Here is a 20,991-nt window from a genome sequence, read left to right as displayed (position 1 = left end):
GATGCTTCATTTTCCAGTGAGTTATCCCAGAAGAGAAGCAATGCATTTGTGGTCTTAATGGACATGCCAGAGAATTAACAGGGCTTTGCAGCGGTGAATCTGAAATGCACATCAGGACCAGATTCAGCAGAGTCACACCAATACAGATGATCTTTCACCTGGAGAGGCTCTCCCAGAGGAAATAGGGTATGTGGGGGTGTAGGTTTGTGTTGCACACATTCTCTTCCCTTGGCCTATTTTAGTCTGTGTTCTGCTGGGGCGCATGTAATAGCTAACAAAGCACTCTAACACAACAAGCATTGCAACTCCGGCATTACTTCTTGGAGGTCTAATCGACAGACCTTTTTTATCTTGAGATACCTGCTTATCCCACTGAAGTCATGATCTGGGATCAAAAGGTGCCTCTGTTTCATTGAGACCTGTGATGTTAGCCTGCTTTCTGATCTTCGGCACCTCAGTCTGTCTGGGATTGAAATCACCTTGTTTTAGTTACATATAAGTTGGGCATCTTGTCAAAGTTGGCCATTTAGGTTTGCATAGAGACATGGCTTAGTAATTGGACTCAAAATGTCAGTTTGATGGTTGGATTTGGGGACCATGTTGGTCTTTTCCAACCCAGGTGATTCTATGATTCTATAGTGATTTGCATGTGGAGGTTGTGTCCTTCAGCTATGACTGGTGGCTGGAAATGAAGGAATGTTGATTTGTTGCTTGAGCAAAAAAAAATTGGCTTCTTCCTTCAGAATTTTTCAGCAACCCACAATGCATGGCAGGGGTGGAAGAGAAATAATTGGCCTATAACTTTGCACAGCTCAGGGAAAACATACAATTAGCATTGCTGCAAATTGCTCCCGGGTGAAATTGGTGAAATGAAAAGTAAAAAAAAAAGCCAACAAGTCCTTGAAGTTGGAATACTTCCCTGTTCGCTGTAGGATCTTTATGATCTTAAGATATCAGTTGCATCTTTGGGTCTTGTTTTCATAACGAAGTATCTCCTGAGATTTCTTCTACCAGCGTTGTCAGTGTAAGCATGAGAGACATCAAAGTAAAACTAGGTAACTGGCAACTGGCACAGCAGCGTGAGGTAAGAGGTGAATACTTTGTGAAACGATGCCTGCAGGCTGTGTGTTACACATCAAATACAGGCTCTTCAGAGCTTTAAAACCAGAGCACCATAAAACTCTAGGTGACTCCCTTAATGGGTTTTAAAATAATTCTCCCAAGCTTGCTCCCTGTTGTTCACGTAGTCTCTCACCTGTGATAGAGAGCAGTGGCAGGCTGCAGTGAAGGAATGAGAGGGTAGAGGAGATGAAGAACAGGAAGGAGCTGGAGGCAGCTGGGAGTTTCACAGTGCAACATAACTGGTCCTTCACTCCCCAGGGCTAGGGGCCAGGTGCAAGGATGCCTGTCCAAGGGAGAGTGAGAAGTCATGTGCCCAGTCTTATGTAAAGTCATTGCGAACTGGGCAATGATTTGCCTTAAATTCAGTGTTTTGCAGAAATATCTGTGTGTGGTGAAAAGGATCGCCTGTACCTTAGGTATGAGGTGGGATTTTGGTAATTTTTCTCTCAGATCCCTTGGTGTGGAAAATGAAAACTCTGAACCACTTAATTTAAATGATAAAGGCTTTAATACCTTTGGGTGCCAAACTATCAGTACTTCTCATGGAGTAGACTGGAAGTTGTTTTGGTGCCTTTTCATTATGCAGTAAGGTCTCCTTTACTCCAATCTGAGCAATAATCCAAATCTGAACTGAACTACTGTTTTGACCTGGGTTGGAAGGGACCTCAAGGATCTTGAAGTTTTAGCTATGTGCACGCATTATATTAATTAACAACAGAAGTCATAGTTTTGATAAGCTGAGTTGAATCATATCCTTTGAAAGGAAGAATGATGCATTTATTTGTTGAGAGGTAGAATGTATCACAGCAGAATAAAGAACAGGGCATGGGAGTGAATCAAATGGCTCAATCATAAATCATCCACAGAGATGTCAAAATGCATCCCAGTTTCCTACAAAAGCTGGCTATTTAGAACAAGTGGTTGGAAGACTGGCTGAAACTGATGTGAATCTATTCTTGCTTCAGATCTGAAGGCTAAATAAATACGTATTTACCTAATCACAAAAATATGTTAACATTAATGATTACTAGAAATCCCCCACTTAAAGAAAACATCTGTATGGTAGAAAATCTGAATGTTTGGAGATTCCCAGTTAACACCACCACTTAAAATAATTTCCCTCAGTTTAGAAGTTTCTTGATATGTGACAGTACTTTATGTTGCAGCTGCTTTTTAGCTAACTCCACTTCCTTTTCAGCTGTCTGATGGGATCCAAGTCAAGCTACACTGGAGGATTTCAGTCTATCCCAATCTGTCACTTGAAAGTGACTCCCTTTACTAATTCTTTCATGTAATACCAACAGTAAGATTCCATTCCTAACTGAAGATACAATAAAAAGGAGAGGTTATGCAAAAAAGAAGAGCAAGTATAGACTCATTCTCAGTCTGTAAATACCTCACTGGGGAAACAGTTTTGGATTTGAGAGAACTTAATCCAGAAGGTGAAGACACAGGGATGTGTCACCTCTGAAAAAGACTGAAAAAGAAGCCTACTGATTTTACAGCCTGGAAGGTAAGGGCTCTCCAGCTCTTACAGTTCCAATGCACTAAAATGAAATGGATTCGTTTGAATGTGAGAAGAAATCTACTTCATTCCTTTTCACATTCATCTTAGTGCATTTTAACACTAGTTGAGATTTCAGAGGGTAGAGAAAAAGAGAGAGTACTACTCAAATGAAAATGGAAGCTCTTGACTACAGAGTTGAAAACAGGGAGAAGCTAGGATCAGGAAAACAACAACTTAGAAATATATCTGATGTGGCTCCTTGCCAGTCAGAGGGACTAAAGCCACAGGAGCCTTCCAGTGGAGCTCTGCTGTGTCTTAGGGATTGGTCTCTTTCTCCCTTCCGTTTGTGTTTAGTACAGTGGTCTTTGCTGAGCTGTAGCTCTGGATGAGCTGCTTGGCCTCTGTTCAGTAGCTCTTGGCATACACATAATGCAATTTAAGAATGATCACACTGTTGGTGCCTTGATCAGATTCCCTATATGCTGATCCTCTCACTCATCTGTCTATTCTCTTGAGGAGTCTGTAACATTGTGGTTATAAACATCCACTGTAGTATTTCCATATCATTTACTGTTAGGTATTTTTTTTTCACTGAGTGGCAGTTCTGTTTGCCTTTACTTTTCGAGCACCACTTAGAGAGCTCATATGATGAGTCTGACTGCACTTACAGACAAGTTCTTCCTACTATACAACCTGAAATAGGCTTCAGGTATTCTTAGCCACTTCTGGGAATCCAGATGCTGCATCTTGGTTCATGGTTGCTTTGACATGCCCCAAACTCTACACAATAGATTGTAAGGAACTGAGTTTCAGAGTGCTTTGTGTGCACAGCTGAAGTGGTAGGAAGATCTATAGCAAGAATTGCAGTACTGCTGCTGCTGCCTGTCTACAACATGTGAAAGAGGAGGTCCAACAAATTCAAATGCAAATTACAGACCATATCTAAGCAAAGATGTTAAACCAATCACACGTGCTCTGGTGCAACTATTTACTTGATTCTTTTGCTGTGAGGAAGGACAAGTTATATCAAATGAGAGCCCCAGGACTTTGGAAATGGCTGGACACCCTGGAACAAAACGGAATCAGGAAATACAAGGACAACCTGTGGATCAAAGGGTATGAATCCAGGTTCCCAAATAAAAGGGTGATTATGTGAGCAGTTAAGGAGGGATTAGAATTGTAGGTGATAATAGTAAGCAGCTGGAAAGGGAGACCATAAAGAGCCAGAAATAAAATAAAAGGCAGGTGGAAAACAAAAACCCAACAGATTAGGGAGGTGTGATGGGATTGTTACCCCAATTAAGGATAACAAACATGAAATGAGGTGCTCGATTGCTCCTCATGTTCATGTAAACATATGGAGTAGGGCACTTGGAGAAGAGCTCTCACTCCATCTGATACACCAGTTAGTTCTGCTTCTTCCTGGGTTCTGATTTGGGCAGGGGACTGCGTGTCCCCTGAAGGAGGGATCCTCTTAAGAAGTGTCTTTGAAGTGTTACTGAAATGCTACTCTTGTTCAATAGGATTGTGGTCAAGCAGACAACTATTCTAGATGCCTTCAGCATTTTCTTTATAGTAGATTCTTCTTTCTTAAACAGCTGCTGGAGGCTTAGGGTGGCCTGCCGGGATTTCAGGAAATTAGAACATGACTGTGTTGAGCTGAAGGGGAAAAAGCCTCACAGCTTTTGTTAACAGCGCTGAACGTTTTGTGCCAGGAGCTGTTTTTCTTCTTTACTGCCGGCCTGTAGCTGGGATTGAACCAGGTTACTTTACTGATACAGAGAGCCATGGTTGCTTGAGCTACAGCACATAGTTGTTCTTCAGTGTGTTTGAGGCTCACAAGAGCCGTGTCTATGTCCTGTGGCTGACTTGCCTGCAGATCAACTGCAAAGGGTGAGTCTTAGAGGAAAATTGAGCTATTCTGCTTTTTCAGCAAGTTTTTGCTTTCTTATGTGGCTAGACTACATTTAATGTTCAAGAAAATGTCTTTTACACACAAGTTGGAACCATCTTTGACTGAAAAACTAAGATTCCATTTTAAGTCCTGGTTCCTCATGACTTTATGTTTCCTTTCCACTGTTCAGGGAACTGTTGAAGCTAAAGACAGCACCACATGACAGAAAGGAAGGAGTAAAGCCAAGTTAACTTGAAATTGTTTTTGTTCTTCATTTCGGAATAAGAAGCTGACCCAAACCTTTCATATTGGTGTGTGCAACCTGATCACTTCATTTTAGCTCCCCCCTTTTTTTTTCTTCCTCTTGAAAGAACCATCAGGTTTGTGTTTGAAAAACATACAGAAAGTAAAGATATTTCCTGGCACTTCCAAACCAAGTCTGGGAGTTTTCAATGCTGTTGCATCCATCAGGAGTCAGGTGAAGAGAAGGGGCCAGGCGTGTAGAGGGAGTTGCACCACTTGTTCACCAGATGTACCAGCCATCTCCCCATAAAGATACAAGCTGGATCGTCTACCACCAGCAAGTATTGGGGAAGTGAGGATGAGGTCTGGAGGATTTAATGCATGCTTTGTACAGCAGTGACACTTGTCTTTGTTGCCAAAGGTGGGTAAGAAGTTTCCAGATTTTATCACATTTTAGTGGAAACTGGCATTCAAAATATGCCAGGCTGTGGGATCAGGATCTCAGATGGCATGGGCTGAAGTTGCTTCGCTGCCTCCTGCTTTACCATGGCACTGCATAGCTGATTTGGTGATAGTACCTTTAGGACAGCACATCTTAAAACGATCACAGAGAACTTCTCTCTGGTCTTAGACTGGTAATGCCAAGTTCTTCCAATCACACTGAGCATGGATTAGTTTGCAGGAGCTACTGATGGCCCCCATGGAAAAACACAAAAACATATAATTCATTTAGTCACCTCCAACATCTAACTGCATTCAAGCTAGTCTCTTGTTCTGCACAGGTTCCTGACTTGTCTTGTCCTCTGCATGACTTCTAGTGGAAAGGTTGCCAAACAGGCCATGAAAAAGCAAATACCAGTGAGTTCAGTGCTTTCCTCACTATTCACTTATGTGCAGAGCTGATGGGTTGTTTGTTAACATTTTCCCAGTCGCATCTTCCCTTGCTTATCCCTTAGCCAGTGGCTACCTGCCAGAAATATCTTTCTAATATCAAAATAATAAAATTATTGCAGTTGGAGCTGCCTCAGAATCTGAATGAATTTTAAAGGAGAAATCTCTTACGACAGCGAGGGAATAGTAATATATATTTTGAGGTCAGATGAAGTTCTGTGGAATTCTGATGTTGTTTCTCCTCCTTTCTTCAACTAGTTCCTAAAATGTTCTCTTAAACTAAAATAAATCCCACATTTGTAACCAAAGTTATTGTCTCTGTGAATGCCCGTGACAGAGAAGGAAATTGTGTAGTAAATATCAAGTTTCTGCTTTAAAAGAGACTAATATAAACAGTGAAGGAGAACTTGAATTTGGAGAGAGTGTCTCCCAGGTCAGGTCTCTACAAACTTCTACTGGGTGCCTGATGGGTTGGGGAGAGAACGGGGAGGTTCGGCAGTTTTTCTTACATGCCATAAATGAACATGAGCTTCAAATATTATGAAGGGTCCAGTGGTGCTGGGTTGGGATTTGAGAAGTGCTGATCACTTTGTGCTTCATCTAGAGACTTCCTATTGTGAATTTAGGCTAGAATCCATGGTGTGTCAGTTCAGCTAAACACACTGTTTATGTGTCTAACTTGCATCCAGTGGAATGGGGTCACCCACTGCTCATGAAAGGAGTTTGTTCTATTGGGTCCTTTCCAATCCTTAAAAGAAATTAGTTAATTTTATTTTAATTATTTATACACCATAATGCATTATATTTATTATATTATATAAATTATAATTATAATATTATTTTACATTTAATATTATATTTATATATGTATAATATACATTATATAATATACATATTATTTTCTAATCTAATTCATATCTAATCAGAGGAATCAAAGGTGAGTGCTTCAGTGAGCAGCTTGTGCAAGGAGAGCCATAGGATCATAGACTCACCAAGGGTGGAAAAGACCTCTAAGATCACCCAGTCCAACAGTCTACCTACTGTCAATATTCCTTGCTAAACCATGTCCCTTATCTAAACGCTCCTGTATTCAAGGTACAGCTTCACAGTACACAGCTTCACAAGGTACAGGCAGATAGACATTTCCTCCCAACTTACTATCAATTAAGATACTAAGCCTGACCTTCCAGCCAGTTCTTTACCCAGCAATGAGTGTACCTGTCCAAGCCACAAGCTGCCAGCTCCTCCATGAGAATACTGTGGAAGGCAGTGTCAAAGGCTTTGCTTAAGTCTAGGTAGGCTACAGAGAAGGAACATGGGAGGACATTTTGGAGCCAAGGACTATGAAAAATGATAGTGGGAGCTATCAAAACACTGAAACTTGTCCCCTGTCTTTCTCATGCTGCTCGTATCACAGTTCATCCATATGGTTCCAGTTTGACTCTTTGATGTATTTGATGCAATTCTCACATTGCAGCCCCAGCTCTGCCAGTCCTTCCCAATGGCAGCAGCAAGTGAACTAACTGTCAGCATACACTCAGACATATTAAACTGAATAAAAACAGGTACATCTTTTTTTTTTTTTTTTTGGTGATTGAAAGGAGGAGAAGGGAGGGCAGCTTGGGGGGAAGGCACTTATGCAAGCTCTGAGATCTTGGGAACGGGCAGCTTCATATCTTTCACACATACTGAAGCCATTTTCCACAGGCAATGAGGTAGATAGCGCCTGATGGACTGCAGCTTGCTCTGTTGGTGTGTTTTATACTCTGTATTTAAAGTGTGGTGGCTGACTGCATGCACGCATTCAGATAGGACACCTGGTTTCTCTGCTGGGGAGCTCCTGGATGCAAACAGATGGAGAAGTTGTCAGAGAGAGCCTTGCTGCAGGCTAAAATTCAACTATGGTTTAGGTACATGGAGAAAATGATATTTAGACATCTGCTGGCCTAATTGTTTCACTTTCCTGCCTCCCCTCCCTGTCTCCTGAACATGCAGGTTTGGGAAACCTATGAAGTATATTGCTGTGAGATTTTAAAACACTTGGCAATGAGGGAAGTGTTGGGTGAAAGCTAAAGCAAGAGGTACCTTCTTTTGTGGCATGAGCAATGCAAGTTTGGAGTTCTTGGGCAAGGATTTTGCAAGAGAATCTGTTTTGTAACGTTTCTTTTTTTACTTTAGACAACATGCTTAGCTGGCTCATTACAGCATTTACCAAGAATTTGTTCTAGGACAGGATTAATTAATTTGACTGTCAACGTGTCAGTTTTCCACCACTGCTCAGTTTCTTGGTCTTCCTTGGGAAAGAGGCATCAGCTCAGGGGCAAAAGCTTATGGTGATGCTGCAGTCTTCTTCTTGTTCTCAGAAGCTTCATTTATTTTAGGGATGGAAAGATGTTTCCATGCTTTTACAAAGGTTTTAACCTTGAAGTTTGTGGAACTCTTTGCAGTTTGGGACACTTTTATATATCAGTAGCAAATATCTTTTTGGTTACAGTGCATTCAGACTTGAGAGAGGATCCAAGGAGGTGACCTGAGAAACTGTTGGCCCTTCTGCTTTGATCATCTTTTCAAGTGAAATGGACAGCAGCAACCTAAGGCATGTCAGAAAGCAGGTTGTACTGAGAGAGGAGCATTGGGTCTGCTGGCAAGACTTGGATGGGGCCTACCAAGAAACCACGAGAAAGGCAGGAGCTTACGCATCTTTCTTTTTCATCCTCCTTTCTAAATTAAGTTTGTCCATAATGAGAGAAGACAACACCAGCAGTGTCTTTTACAGGGGGAAATTTTACACTGAGAGCATGATGAGGTGCTGGCACAGGCTTCCTAGAGTGATGCCCTGTTCCTGGAGGTATTTAAGCCAGTAAGGACTTCTACATCAGTTGTTAAGGCACTGAAGTAGGACTGAGAAGATAAGAAAGCAAACATCTGCTTTGCTGTTGCCTCTTGCGTGACTTCAGCCATGTCAGAGATTAATCATCCAAACCTCTCCTCACCACTTTTCTTCACCTATAGTTATGAATTACTAGCTTTATATTAATCAAACCTGCAATCTCTCTATGTATTTTCCCCTTAAAAAGAGTCTGCAGGGTGATAGCAATGAAACATTGCTAATACAATTGCTGTTCATCTTTGATACCTGGGGTTGTCATCTACTGAGCTTTTGATAGTCATCATTTCCTTTGCTACATTGTCTTCTGTTTTTCTTGTATCTGCCAACATGTCTTGGAAGTGAGCTCCCTAGAATATGGACCTATTTGTATGCCTTCTGCTACTGTGACATAGGCTTTATGTATCTCCAGATACAGATGGCAGACAATGGTCAAATGGCTGTTAAAATCCCTGGGGGGAACAGGGCAGGTAAGGAGCACATTAAATGTTTACCATGTTGCTGAGCTCCTAGTCCATATCCTAGGAGTTATGGGACATTTGTCAGAAAAGCTTTATTTAACCAAAAGATCACGCAATCCTTGTCTTCACCCAAGTACCCCATGTCTTTTTCACTGCACGTGCTCTTTAACCCAGCTCTTCTGAAGAGTATTCTTGTCCCATATGATTTGTGTTAGCTCTAATGAGAACTAGCCATGCAAATCCTCCTCTCAGCCAGCAGTGAAGGTTCCTGGTTGACAAACTAATCTCATCCATGTGGGGAGTTTTTCAATTAGTGTCTGTACAGTTCAGTGAAATTAGAAGTCATTAACTTTTAAAAAGAAGAAGAGTTTAATGTCCTATTTGTGGACCTCAGGCCTTGTACTTGCAAATGTTGACTGCTGCACAATGTTTGATGCCCAAGAGAAACCTGCTGATAAAGACAGAGTAGTCAAAAGATCCTGGAGATGGCATTCAGAAATGTGCAGCATTATTGCTGGCTTTTATAGGAGTGGAGAAGATCTGGGCACCTGTGTATGGCCAATGTCTTTGTTTCTGTGTATGTTTGTATGCACTTCTGACATTGTCTGCCATAGACAATGGGGGAATGGTCAGGTACAGTCCTTAGAGGTGCTGCACTCAGTACTCAGGAAGAGCTGGTGAACTCATATCCACTATCATGTAGGCATGCAAGCAGAAACCAGGCTGGGATCTGTTCTGGGTTTAGTGAGTTGTTGTGTCCCAAGGCATATATGTGCTCACCCCTCTTATTTCTATAACCCCCCTGATGTCTTCCTCCTTTTCTCCACAGATTTGAGATGCACACTTGGAGCTTTAGTCTGGAATTGAGTGAAATTCAGGCTTTCTGAATCCAAAATCACTCTCCTGACAACTATTGCACGACTACAGCCAGCACACGAAGTACCTTTTCATGTTCCTCCTGCATTTGACTACATCTCAAGAGAAGTGTATGTGATATTTTCTCCTCCATCCAGCACTCAGCAGCTCCTTAAGGCAGTGAATAGCTTCAAGAGCATGCACTGTGGAAACAAGCGCTGTTGGAAATTGCTGGAGCCACGATATTTATGTTAAGACAGTGTTCTGCTAGATGCATGATGATGCAGGTGGGATTAACCTCGCCACATCCCCTGCCATGCACTGCACACCCAGCAGGCATGCAGGGACCTCAGCCAGAAGAACCCACACGTAACAATGGTGGGTGAAATGCCAGATTCCAGGTCAGAGACGGGTTAGGAATGAGAAAACACAAAAGAAATGCAGCCCAACTCATTCCACGAGCCCACTGTCCGACTGTTGTTGCATCTGTATGTGTTGCAATTATGGTATATGGCCAACTGAGTGTATCTGCAGAGCCAGCTTGGTCCCTAGCATGAGAATGTTCCCAGACATGCTGCAGAGTGTTTGCCCATCGTGTGATACATACAGCATTTATTTCCCTTTGTTCCAGAGGGGAGCATTTGGTGTAGAATTACTTGGGTACATTGCAAAAAAAATCAAGTGTTGCATTATGAGAGCCTGCTCATATGAAAAAAAATAAATGCAAAAAGTCATGTAAAATATGAAATAAACATAGAAGAAAAGAAACCCTGAACAAGAGCCAACAGCATCAAAATCCCCATAAATTGTGAAGATTTCAGCACTGTGATGAAGTCATGCAATCAGGAAGATTGTGGCGTCTTGAGGAATGACGCAGTGCAACTTGTAGCCCACACATAGTTTGCCTGCTGTGTGTCACAGCAGCAAAACAGGCTAGGTAGAATCCAGCAGCAATCAGATTCTCCCAGCCTGAGCCCCTCACCCCACTGCTTGGCTGCCCACAGCATGCAGAGCTTCCAGGTCTGGGGAGAAGGCTGTATGTGGTCAGGAAGGAGAGGGAATGCAAGGCTAAGCAGGCAGGATTGTCCTGGTTGTCTTATTAAGAAATAGTTATTCAAGCTTTTTGCACTGACTCATGCTGCAATAGCATTGCTGGTATAGATTAGAGTTCTGATTATGACCTTGCAGCTCTTCAGAGGGCTTCAGAGAAGGCTATAGATCTGCTTACCTGCATTAAGCCAAGATCAGAGGTGCCATCAAGGCTATAGGGAGCTAGCAGAGATGGCGCCAGGTGATAGGGGCATGGTTCTGTGAGTCAAGTGTCAAGACCATCCAGCTGCTTCACAGTCATGTGAAGCATGATTATCCCAGTTTCTCCCCTTCAGTAAAACTCCAGATTTCTTCACAGATCCACTACCAGTTCCTGGTTGGAGGGCTGTACAATGCTTGCTTTGATTTCTTACGTGGTTTCCTTATGATGGAGGCTCATTGCCTGCTCAGATGCTTTCTGAAACCACTTGACCTTAACTGCAGTTAATTTCTGGGGCAAGGCTGATGAACAGCAGGCTTGCAGACTGACATCCTCAGTCAGAGAGGCCTAGAGAGAGGACAGTGTGTCCTCCTCTCACCCTGCATGGGGAAGCAATCTGTGAGCTCCATGGAAGCCGGATGCCAGGAGAGCCAGTGCATCCTTACACCCCTATACATCATCAGCCTATCTCCTAAAGCACTAATTAACTATATATTAATGCATGGAACTATCATTATAGTCTTACTGCAAGTTCTATGTTTTGATTGCATTGAAATCAGTAATAAATCAGCAAGATATCAGCCTCACTTTTACTTGCATTTGCATCCCTGGTCATTCTGAGTGTTATTTCTATGCATCTGTTTTGAGGAGGACTAAAGCATGAACACACTGGTATGGTGAATTAATTTCAGCTCAGACTAAAGCTGATAATACTGTTTAGGTAATGATCATCCTGAATCCACCTACGTTTTACACGTCCCAGACCTTTAGTGCCTTTTTAGCCACAGGGGAAGAACTGTAGGCTTTGCTACTGGTGCTGCTCTTGAAATGGTACGACTTTGCTCACTCGGCCCTCATGTTTTGAATCACTGCTGCTTTGGAAGGGATGTGAGGGGGGAGGGGGAGGAAGTTGCTTTCTGTCCCCTGGATGCTATTAAGAAAAATCATGAACTGTCTGATTATTATTTTTCCTTATTTTTTGGTCTTAAATGCCAGGAGTAACGAGTGTGCTAAACCTCACACCGCCAGAAATCCAAGGAAACAGAACATCTATTTATAAAAATAAAAATACAAATTGCCCCCAGCGTTCACGCGTCATTAGAAAGCTGAACCACAGGCCCCAGAAATCAACCCCTTCCTTCTGAACATGTGCTCACAGCCCGGCACAAAGCCACTCCATAAGGAGCTGCAAGGAGAAGCCAAGGCACCACTGAGCCCCTGCAGCCAGAAACCCCAGGAGGTGAACCCTGAGCTCCCAGGGAGAGCAGGAAAGGTCATTAAGCTTGGGTACAACCTGCTGGGTTTATTTTGCCTCTTTCATATGAAGCTTTAGTGCTGATTGGGTCTGCTTGGAGCCCCCCAGCACCTTCACGGGAAGCTGGACAATCCAGTGTTGTCTCCCTGGTCCAGCAGCACACATTTTGAGGTCTGGTTCCCTCTCAGCCTTCCAGCAATCCTTCCCAGTGCCTCGCTTGAGCAGCACCTCAATGACTTTGAATGACACAAAACAAAGGACACTGTTCTCATTTGCTCCCTCGTTTTGTTCCCATTGAAATCAATTTGTGCTCAGACACAGAAACAAGAACATAATCTGGCTACAGACCCGAATGTTGGTTCAGATCAACGAAGTTATAGCCACTTCTGTTTGTTACTAGAGGAAGATGATTTGTGCCCCAACAAACCTTTATATCCTCTCCTTGTGCAAATGGAGGGTGTTTTGTTCTGTTTTGCTTGCTTGTTTCATGATGTCTTTTTCCAAAGGGTCTGCTACAAAAGGAAGAGCAACACCTGCTGAACGCTGCAGCCAGGGATGGCAGCGAGACCAAAGGGGTGGTAGAATGAAAAACAGCCCCTCCCGAGGCTGTGTCTGGTTCTGACAGCCAAATCCACAGCCCCGTGCAACGCTCTTGGTTCAGTCCCAGGAGCCAGAGCTCTTGGACAGGCTGTAAAGCTGCTGGACAGGGAGAGCTGTCAGGTGCAGGAGGATCACAGCAGCTCCTACTTCCTCATTTGTGTAAAGATGAAAGGAGAAAGCAGACACACGCACACATGCATTTCAAAAGAGCAGATGATTGTCTCCAGTGGCCAGCACAGGCTGCTTCTTTCTTTGCTTCCCAAAGCAAGCCAAGATGCAATTAAACTCTAATGACAATTAGACCTCTAGGAGCCATAAAAGAAGTAGGAAACTGCAGCTAAAATGGTATTAGGCTTGGAGAAATGAGAAAAACCTTACTTTTCTTTCACTCTTCTTTTCACCCGTGTATCAGATTAGAGGGGCTTTATTATTTTACTGATGGAAAGATGGACTTCTCGTCAGTAAAACTCCCACAGTAAGTTGAAAACTGACGTTTCTATGAGAACTGCCTCAGGGAAAGAGTGGAAGGGAGAAATGAGATGATTTTCATTAAATGCTGCATAGGAGAATTTTTGACCCTCTGCTTTCAAACATGAGTCACGCTCTCACTTTCCTGGTAGGGAGCAGAAATATCATAGGATCAAAGAGTGGTTTGAGTTGGAAGGGACCCTTAGAGGCCATCTGGTCCAAATCCCCTGCAATAAACAGGGACACCTACAGATCCATCAGGTACTCAGATCCCCTCCAGCCTGACCTTGGGTGTCTCCAGGGATGGGACATCCAGCACCTCTATGGACAAACAGTGCCAGCACCCTGAGATACCAAATACAGCCTTTTCCTTTCCCCTGCTCTCTTCACCACGCCAGAACTGTTATAGCAAGTACATGAGATGAGAGATCCAAGGTTTGCTTAAGTCACAGACAGTGCATTTAGACCGAAGTGAAGTGCCTTGAGAACACCACCCACAAAGGATGCATCTTGTGCATATTTGCAGGATTTGCAGGAAATCTGAGCAGGTTCTCAAGCCGGCCATTCAATTTGCAGTGTCTGGATGGTGTCTCTTGTCTGCAGATGATCTTTTCAGGTATGTCTGCTAATGTGTTTGCCAAGGGAAAGGACAAAGGTTCCCTGAGCATGCTTCTCCACGTGGTGGCTGGTCACTGCTCCAGTGGCACCAGTGCTGCTCCGTCCCAGTCAAACAGAGGCTATCCGGTGATTTACAGTAGGGGGAACAAGACTGACTGTTAGATCACTATAGGAAAAACAGGTTTTACACCTTGAACTCTTTTCCAGAATCTCTCCTCCAGCAAAAAGTTCTCATGTCCCATCCAGCAAAGGGATGCAAGCTTCTGGTCTTAATTACAACGTTGACCTGGGTGGCTGCAGACATGATGGTGAGGCAGAGAGACCTTCACCTCTCTGATGAGGCTGAACACTGGCTACTTGGAAAGTGCTGCAGGTGGGAGGTAATGGCAAGCTGCAAAATAATGATGTTTATTCATCCATCTCTTCCTTTTAGCTTGTTTACAGTAGAGCTTAATCTGTGCTCAAGGAATGAAGGCAGGCTGGTCAGGACTGTCAGCACGCACCATTCCCAAACCCATGAATCAATCACTGCGAGTCCCAAACACAAGCATAAAATATCTCAGACAAGCTCAATTTTCCAGCTTTGAAACAAGGACTTTTTTTTTTTCCTTTTACCATTTTAAAGTCTAAGATTTAGTGCTAAACTGACAGGCTTAACTTGTAAAGTAACTGGCAAATCTTGAAATAATTGTGGTTTTCTCCTCCCCAAAGGACATTGCAAGTGACATGGTTTTTCACTTTAGTGATAGATGGTACTTGCAGGCAAGTATTTAGATATCTAAGTACTAAAGCAGCCACAGGTCTGGTTCCTATCAATAATACATTTTGTCACAGAGAAATTGAAACAGCATGGATACCACACATAGAAATGGAAGGGAGAATTATATGTAAAATTAATTTTCCCCATAAAGGCACCAAGTTTCAGCTGTCTTACTTCACAGGAGAGTTCGTGGATGTTCATTTCCTGGGGATTGCCCACCCCTAAGTTTTACCTTTGATTCTGGGTACCAGCAAACAGGCTCTCAAAGCAGCCATGTGATGGAAAGGAAATTTAGAAGCAAACAAACACTCAAAGAAAACCACTCCCACCCCTCACAAGCCAAATTAATGGAGCTGGTTAGACTGAAGTGCCTTTAAGCCATAGCCAGGGACTGAGCTGAGTTATGGGATGTGAAAGCAAGCAAGTGGCACGTGCCTGTGAGTGGCAGGGGAAATATTTCACCAGCTCAAGGCGCCATGGAAATCTTCCTCACCAAACTCTCAGAACTTTAACAAGTGTTAATGACCCCCTTGCTGTCCTCTGGGCAGTGGAAAAGCAGTCATGTCTCCTTGCTGCAGAGGGGATTATCAGGCTCTAGGATCAGCCTCAGCTCCCTCACTTTTCAGTTCTTTAGGGATTTCATAAAGTGAGAGTAGTTTTAATTACCTAGGCAGAAACATATTGAAATACACTGTTCTCAGGCAAAGACCTGTCCAAAGCAAGCATTTCCCTGAATAAATAAATCTGAAGGACACTTGTCTTCTCTGTGCACAAATACCAGAGGGTTATGGGACTGATCTGAAGACCCAGTGAACTAGAACTTCTGCAGTGAGCATCCAATCAAGCTGAGATGTTTTGCTGGGGAAATGTCTGTTTTAATCCTTGTACTGAATGAAGCTGGGAGATCTTCAGAATAGACTTGTCATTTTGGGGATGTTTTGAGTCAGAGCTGCACTGAGGCTGCTTTGAGTCCTTCCAGGACCTCCCTAGAAAGCCTCATCCCAATGGCAGAATATCCATCCTTCTTACTGAAAGGAAAGGAGATCTGAACCATGGCCAGAAATGGCCACAGATTGGACCGGACAGCTTGTAGCAAGGTATTTGAGACAGCTCCCTCTTGCCTTGCCAAATGTGCCATTCCTTCATGCTGTCAAGCATTGCTCAGGTATAGAAAGGCTCCATTAACTCACCTCACTCAGCTGCCCTCCAAAACATGGCTGAGATTACTTATTTGTTTCCATATTCCCCCCTGCTCTTTCTTGCTCCACTTTCCTGTAACAGCAGGTTTCGTAGTGCCCTGTCTGAATCCTCTTTCATTTCTTGAAGGAACAGAACTATATGTTCTTTTTTTCCCCCCACTGTGGTTCCCAAAAAGTCTACATCTCATTGGTGGTGTGGAAAATTCCTTCACTAGCATTTAAAGCCATTTGGATGCCGAGCTGGATGGAAAGTCATTCCCACCAACAAAAATGTAGCCTTGCATTTTCACTGAAATTTGTTTTCTTAATGAAAGGGAAGCGACAAATCTCTTACATGAAGAAGCAATACTTAAAAATGTTGGGCTTAGGAGTGCTAACTGGCTCTATTAATGACATATGTGGCCAGTATTTGCTTATCTTCTCTTAATTAATAAGGGATGTTTCAAAAAGCATCAACCTTCCTAACTGTTCGACATCTTTTTCTTTCTTTGTGCTATATTTAGAGAAGGCTTCGTCAAAACTTTGTTCTATAAATTTCATTTGCTACTGCAATCATCTCATTGCTGTTCTTGACCCGAGGCTTTTAAGCTTTTAGTTTGGAAACAACTGTTGCTAAGGGACATTTGTGATGCCAGTAAGATGGTTTCCCTTCAGACAAAAGAGATTACAGGGGAATCAGAGGCAGGGAGAGCAAGTCTGTGCTATGCTTGTAAAGGAAAAATAAAGGGTTAGGTTTAGGGTTAGGGTCAGGTTTCAGATTAGGTTTAGAGTTAGGGTTAGAGTTAGGGAGAGCAAGTCTGTTCTATGCTTGTAATGGAAAAATAAAGGGTTATTTTTATGGCTATAGTTACGGTTAGGGTTAGGGCTAGAGTTTGGATTAGGGTTGGGTTTAGGGAGTGCAGGTCTGTGCTATGCTTTAATGTAATACTAAAGGGTTTGGGTTAGGATTAGGGTTAGTGCTTCAGTTTTATATCCAGCTACCTGTGAATTTGGGCTGTTGAGGTAGAAACAGAGGGCTTTGCTCTAGCAAACACAGTTGCTTACCACTGCTGAATGGTGAAGGTTAAAATCTTGTTTCAGCCCTCTTTTTGCTGTGTTGATTGTATTCTGTCTGGCTCTGAAGGCTGTGAAGACATAAGGTACACCAGCCCCTTTGTCAGCCTTGCAGGGTGGCAGCTCGCCTGTGAAGGCTGGCCAAGTGAAAAATAGCCAACAATGCCTTTTTTTGATGGGTTTTTGTTGGTATTTTAAGCTTTTCTCCTTAAACAAAAGCTGAGAAATCAGAGCAGGTAATTGCAATTTTCGGCATCAAGTAAATTATTATAGCCATGCTATAAACCCATAGGGATTTGGGAACAGAGTTACAATGAATTCAGTGCCAGAGACGGAACAAGGAGCCCTGAGCTTGCCATTAGGAAAGAGTAAACTGGGCACTGCTTTAAAAAACAGCAACTAGCATGGAACAAATTAAAAAGGGAAACAGCAAACTCCACTGGGATTCCATAATAATTTAACCATTCCTCTGGGACATCTGAAGTTTGGAGGAAAGGTGGAGGGGGGGGGAGCTAAAATGCTGCTAACTTAGAAGGAATGTTTGCAATAAAAAAGGGACCCATATGAGTGTGCCATACCCTGATTTAGTCAGAGAGCAGATGTGCGCGTCCATAACCTCATCGTTTTTCCCCTTGTTTCCCCTCCTGTTCTCTTCATCTCTCTCCTTCCTCTCCCTCATTTTTACAGCATTTACACCTGCGTGATTGAAGGAGCAGGGTGGGAGCTGCGAAGCTCAAAGCTTTGGGCATGTTAGGTCAGGGTTCAGCACAATAGCACCATAAATCAATGGGCAGGACATGGGGACAGGGATGGGCAGGGGGGGACAATTCAAAAATAAACCATGTGTGAGTTTTATTTAGCTCTGCCATTGCTAAAGGGAGTTCACAACAGGGTTGTGGAAGTTTCAGTTTTGGCTGTTTTCTCCCCTTTCCAGCACCATGTGCTATGGGATGTACCCACAGCACATACTGTCTCTTTCCCAGAATCACTTGGGAGCTACCAAGAGATCCTGGTGTCAACAGCACTTGTCTACATGGGCCCAGACTGCCATCCAGCCGACTCCTTCCCATACAAAGAGCCTTGTTTCTACCCAAGAAGGCAGCTGCTGAAAGGCCCAGAAGAGGCAGAGAGAGCAGGAACCCAAATCCCTCTCACCTATGGGCATTTACTGCACCTTGAAGCTTGGGCAGGAGCAACATGCATCCTTCACGCATGCATGCACACGTGTGTGTTTTGGGGGGAGAAGCTGAGGGGACGTCTCAGTCTATAACACCAAAGTGAAGAATGTGAGGTTTTGATTTATTAGCGGAAGAAGAAGGGAAGAAATAAAACTCCCAACTGCCCAAAGCCCAAGTGTGATATACAGAGCGTTGAGGCAACTTTCATCATGTTTTTAATGTGGTTTCCTTCATCTTCCTGGGCTTGCCTGTTTGCAAGAGCACATTGTATTTAGATGATGCCTTTACCAGACCACCAGGAGATGCTCCCCCTTGTTGGATTCCCTACCCCACCCCATAACTGAACCTAACAACAATAACAAAAAGATCCGATTTGTTCTTAAATGCAGGCTCCACTGCGTAAAGACATTTTGTGCTCATGCACTTAATTTCCAGTGAACTCATTAGGATCTGATGGAACTGGGATGAAACAAAAAGCTTTGTTTCTGCAGAAAGCGAGGGGAACATCTTGCCTGGCAATTTCATTCTCTTTTCAATACACAAAGGATGTGTCAATGCAGAAATAGAATGATCTGGCCAGATTCTAAGACCTGGGCACACGCTGGACTTTCAAAGTCAATTGGGAATCAGCAGCTCTCCTTAGTTTGGTAGTCAGAATCTCAGGAGGTTCAGAAGAGTGCGCCTTCAGAGGTGCATTCAGAAGGCCGTGCACATGTTTAAGAGCCTCCTCACCTGGATTAGAAAGTACAGATGTATACTTCTATGTGGTTTTTAGCAGAGACCGTTTTTCAGCTGCAAGTAGGGAGAGGAGTAATTGCAGATACTTAAGAGTTATTTGGCCAGTTGCATTTGGGATTGGACAGCTCTGGCTTTGGAATGTGTCCAGAACAGGTGTTTGTCCTGCTTTAAGCCCAGCTGTGCTTTGTAATGTCAGTGGTTTGGCTGAAGCTTATGACTTCACCTAACCTAGCATTGCACAGATCTGTTTGCCCTAAGGTGAACATCTTACAATCTTTGCCTTTATTCTCTAAAGAGAATATTCTCCAGAGAAGCCAGTTAATAGAAATATTTTCACTGTTGAGTATACAGGGATAGACAGGTTAGATGTGACCACTTCTCTTCATCCTAATGATGCTTGAGCGAGGATCCAACCAGGAGCCTCATCCCTCTTGGTAACTGCTGTGCATATCCTATTCTACCACATTCCCCATGACCCTGTTCTTATCTGGCTGTGTAGGAGTTTTCCCAGCCTTCAGACCTGGGCTTCCTCTATGCTGCTCTGCCTCACACCAGTAGGTCCTCCTGAGGCATCACAGCTTCACTCCAAGCTGCCTCTCAACACTGGCTGCTCCCAGTAAGCATAAGCTACTGACTGCACCAGTTCCTCCATGCTCAATGCAAACTGGAACAATTGGTGGGAAAATTCCCAATGGGGTGTCCCGAAAGTCAGCACCCATTAGAGAAATAAAGGAAATGTCCAGAGAGAGAAAAATGGGTGTACATCTGCCTGAACTCACCGTGTCAGCAAAATGCACTGCCAGCTTGCAGCACAATTGAAGCTCTCCTGGGCTAGGAGGAAGCGCTTAATACTCAACCCTATATGCACTCATATATGAGGGTGTTAAAGCTTCAGCCATCATGGCAGCAATGGATATGTAGTGTTTCAATGCAATGAATTGGCCAAGAAATCAGGAGAGTGCAACTCCAATGGTGAACGCTCTTTCAGACAGGACAGGTCTGCCTGCTGCCCAGACAAAAGTGTTGGAATTTCCAGGCATGTTATTCCCATGCAAAGGTAATCGCCTGCAATAAATAAAACAGCATTGTAGTGTGTTATTTTTTTCTCAGTAGAAAGCAGATTATGATGTATTAGGCGTCAACTGTCACTGCAGTTGTGACCCAAGTGTTGGAAATGCTATTATGGAAGTGCTCGTAAAAGTTTAACAGAGTTGGAAAACCCTGCCTGCTGTTGCTATCTGCCTTCCAACCCCTTCCCCCCCCCCCCCCTTTAGTATGCTGGACCTGTCCTGCTATAAAAGCTAGAAAGAAATACCTTGACGACTGAAAAGGAAAGCATGTTGTTGGTGAAAACAGTCATCTCGATTGCAGCAGGAAGAGACATACAGAGTACTTGACTTCTGCAGTTTCTCATGGGTGCGACATGCAGGGCTCTTCCATAAGCATCTCCTTGTCCTGCTTTGCAGCCAATTTGGCAGCTTCTGTTCTGAGCTATGGAGGATCTCAGTTCTACCCAAGCTCTGTCGGCAAAAGCAGCAACCGTCGCATTAACAGGCAAGGTTTTATGGGTCCACTAATGGGAATAACACAGTACGAAACCTGGCCCAGTGCATTTTTCAGGCTTAAATCATGGTTCTAGAGCCAAACGATGCCTGAAATTGCATGTTGAAAGCTTAGTTTTCAGAGAGTTCTGTTTTGTTCATTTTTTCTTTTCTTTCTAAGTACAGTTCTAGCACCCAAACTTTCAACCTGGTAATTACCTGTGATCGAGGAAGTACCTTTTCTACTTCATTGGCCAACCTGAGCCTTCAAAACTCACAATTCAAATGTCTTATTAAGGCCTTCGAGCCTGAATGCTGGGATACCAGTTCAAATGTGGAACACTGTCTATAAAACTTTTTATATCATCTACAGTAATATTAGAATCATATTCCCTTGACCATCCTTAGAAAAACAGTTCTTGACACACTACTGGGATAAAAGAAGGGGAACACATGGTATCAGTAAAAACTG

At 43.3% G+C, this 20,991-nt stretch overlaps 1 long non-coding RNA gene across 1 annotated transcript in view; it reads left to right on the top strand.

The window, feature by feature from the left end:
* Nucleotides 1-10,570, top strand: part of LOC146760159 (uncharacterized) — an 89,659-nt gene extending 79,089 nt beyond the window's left edge. Inside the window, exon 3 of the long non-coding RNA XR_014948434.1 lies at nt 9,835-10,570. This is a non-coding gene — a long non-coding RNA (uncharacterized LOC146760159). The remainder of the gene's footprint in view (nt 1-9,834) is intronic.
* Nucleotides 10,571-20,991: the final 10,421 nt, after the last annotated feature.

Source organism: Coturnix japonica, chromosome 7 (assembly GCF_054131305.1).
Source record: "Coturnix japonica strain WE chromosome 7, WE-NBRP24, whole genome shotgun sequence".
Classification (NCBI taxonomy): domain Eukaryota; kingdom Metazoa; phylum Chordata; class Aves; order Galliformes; family Phasianidae; genus Coturnix; species Coturnix japonica.
The sequence above is the reverse complement of the archived record's forward strand: the minus strand, read 5'-3'. Positions and strand labels throughout refer to the sequence as shown.